Genomic DNA, 3559 nt, shown 5'->3' on the forward strand with positions numbered 1-3559 from the left:
TTAGTTCATTTCGAACAGGAGTGTCTATGAATATTAGAGTGCACTGACGTTTATGTCCTTTAGCAAACTTTCTTGTTCCAGCCTAAGGAAATGGCATGATTTTTTCTAGACTTGCTAGATGAGCGACATTAATAGTTCCACTGGATAGTTGACTCTCAGGATCAGTTATTTTTATAAACTAAATAGGCAATAAACAAGGTGAGCCTGATGGCAGACTTAACATTGAAAGATTAAAAGCTGGGACATGAGCAATAACAGAAACTGAATCAAAAACATCTAGAAATGGATAAGGATTGACTGGTTCTGGAAGGTATGTTAAAGGTAAAGCCAAAAACTCATTATCGGAAAATATGTTAGGATTAAAGGGTTCAATTCCTGCCTTAGCAAATACTGGAGAAATGTTAGATGGAGTAAAGGCTTGCGCATAAGCTTTACTTGTAACTGCAGCTATTTTATATATGGTCATTGGTTTTGGATTAGACACAGCCTAATCATCACAGGCTGAATTATAAAAACGTTTCAGTGGCCCATACACTGACCGATCTAGTGGCAGCATCTTGTGGCTACAATATACTAGAAAGGACAAAATAGTTGCCATTTTCTTTGCTAAATCTAAAAATGAAATTGAAACACGGCTGGCGTGGTTTCAAGAAGTAAAAGCATTGGATTTGCTGGTAAACATTTCACATTTTGAATAAAATATTTCATCAAATTTAAAAATATTGCAACTCTCATCCTGCCGGAAGGATTTCAAGCCCCAACACACCCAGATGGACCATCATTCTTCATACTTCCTTTGAAATGAACTCTTGGAAAAACAAAAAATGAAGAGATTGAGTTTCCAATTGCATTAACAGCACAACAAACAATTGCCAACATCCCTATTTCTGCTAAAGTTAATCTTTCAACTTGCTTCTCTCTTTTACCAGCAATTACTTCGACAGGTATTTGCGATGTTGTGAGACCAGTCTCATTTACATTATAAATGTTTTGTGGTTGAAACTTGAGTCTCAGACAAACCTCTCTTATATTGGAGAAAATTTCTCCAGATGTTCAATGATTAAAAGCGGTTTCTCGCGCCGAACTAGTAAATTCTGGATTTTGTAAAGATTATTCTTTCCTGCGTAACATAAAACCACGAAGACACTGTTTCCCTGCTGTTTGTGTCCTTTTCCACGACTTAGGAATGCGTTTATAAAAAGTCGTTACAAATTCTTTTGCCAGTTTTCTTGTTTTTCTCGTTGACAAACCATAATGAAATTTTGAAGCCTCTAAAAGATAGTCTGATAAAGATGCTTCTTTTTCATTGCTAAAGATTTGTACAGTAGCAAACTTAGGTTTTCAGACTGTATTTGTGTTTGATTGACATTTCTTTACGTTTCTTTTGTTATTAAACTTATTCCCTTTTCCTTAGGTAAACGATAAACTGTTTGGACATCAAGAACTATATCAGCAGCTGCTCATATTTCATTTTCATTAACTTTACCCCTAGTCAGTCTTTCAGTATTACTTTTTTTATTATACAACATGTTAAACTTTAGAAAAATAAAAAATCCTTGTTTAATTTTACTCTACTCATAAATTGTTAAAAATTTTTTATTAAGATCTTTATTATAAGGATCTTCCTTATAAACACAAGCACACAAAAAGATTTCATACACGCGTACACACAAATATATATTTATACAAAATAATATTACAAGAACAAAAATAAACACAACTTAGCATATAAATCTTTATCATAATGCTTTATTCTAAAAAAGAAGTTAATAATATACAATATGACATATTTTACAGAAATTTCCATGTTATTCTATTTTTTAAATTTTATTACCTTCTTTGTCTGTGTATGCACTTTTGATCATAAGATCAAAGGTGCATAAACGCATTAGGATCAAGGATGCTAACCCATTAAATTTTTACAAAAATTTCTTTTTTTGTCATATTATATGATTTTCAGTAAAACAAAAATAACCATAGAAAGAAATGAATAATTTAGTTAAAAAATTGGTTTAACAAAATTACTCAACACAACCAAATGTTAATGATGTTAATAAGTTATGTAAATATGGGGATAACGCTGTAAGATCAAAGGTGCATACGTTCTCCCTTATCATTATACTTCTTTTTGCATTGCCCGTTCATCTCTAAACATTTCTTTCATCGTTCAAAAGTACAAAATATGTGGATACGTATCTCTCGTAACACTACTTTTCACATACTTTCTACATTTCTAAACATTTATTCAGTATTATTGTTAAAATGCTGCTTTATATGCAATATACGATTCAGAATTTGATTAATAACTTATAAGCACGGTTTTCTCCTAAAACATCGTTTTCCATATTTCCTACATATCTAAAAATTATTACAGCAATTTATGCATCAGTATTTTATATATCAAATATTTCATATATCACTAAACGATTATTTTATATATTTTAAAATATATATTTTATATATCACTAAACAATTTTTCAGAGATACCGAATTGTTGTTTTTCATACAAGCCAATAATAATCAAACATTCAGATGGAGTATAAATACTTTTTATTCCAGACGAAATTGATTTTAATAGATTGCTTAGATAATCTTAGGAAGTTTTGATTTGCTAACTACATTTGGAAAACAAATATATGTCAAAAAGTATTCCAATATGTGATTTATATCTAATAAAAATATTGCATTGAAAAACTACAAAAATATTGAATAAAAAAATTACAAAACGTTACAAAATGTTTTTCATGAAAAGCACCATCCATAGGAACTTTTAGATTTCACTTAATCTAAAGCATACTTTTGCATAAATTTTTTCGGTCAATTATAATCTGCTTTACCAGAAAAGCACCAAGTACCAAGTAACCAGATATTAAGCTTTAAGTTAAATTGCAAATCTCCTTCCAAAAATATTAATTTGCATGTTGCATTCATCTCAAAATAGTTTCTCACGAACTCATACTGCCGTTTTTTTTTTAAGCATATATCAATAGAGTATTTCTAAGAAAAAGCATTTTCACGTAACTTTCAATCAACTCTTTTCGTATTAATTCTTCACATCTATGCAAAAATCAGCTTAATCATAAAATGGTTTCGCATAAAAGAAATCCAGCATTAAGTGTTTAACTTATGTGCATGTTTATCTCCAAAAGCATCTTTCCGCATTCTTTCAAGTTATCAAAAAAAATTATTTTTAAATAGCCTTACCATAATGCTATTTTTCACAAAAGCACCTTGTATGAAGTATTAAGTATGTAGAGTATCTTCATGTTTTTTCTCATCTCTAAACAAGTTTTCAGCATAAACATGTTGCTGCTTTTCATATAAGCAACCAGAAATTTAGAATATTAGCATTTTTTGGTCCAAAAATTCCTTCCGCCTATTTTCAATATCTGTAAAGAGTTTTTCAGCCTTATCGTTTTACTGTTTTTCACATAAGTACCTAGCAAACCAGAAATTAGTATTTAGTGTATAAGCATAAGTTTCTCCCTAAACAACTTTTTGCGTATTTTTTACATTATATATTTCTTACAGTATTTCACCCTCTTTATTGTTATTAGAT

General features: G+C 29.8%; 1 pseudogene; it reads right to left on the minus strand.

Moving 5' to 3' along the window:
* On the minus strand, positions 1 to 1529 carry LOC149885474 (uncharacterized; annotated as a pseudogene).
* Between the last annotated feature and the right edge of the window lie 2030 nt (positions 1530 to 3559).

This window comes from Hydra viridissima, unplaced genomic scaffold (genome assembly GCF_058129835.1).
Source record: "Hydra viridissima isolate aposymbiotic clone 2 unplaced genomic scaffold, HvirCarnegie_v1 scaffold_7, whole genome shotgun sequence".
In the NCBI taxonomy this organism is placed as follows: Eukaryota; Metazoa; Cnidaria; class Hydrozoa; order Anthoathecata; family Hydridae; genus Hydra; species Hydra viridissima.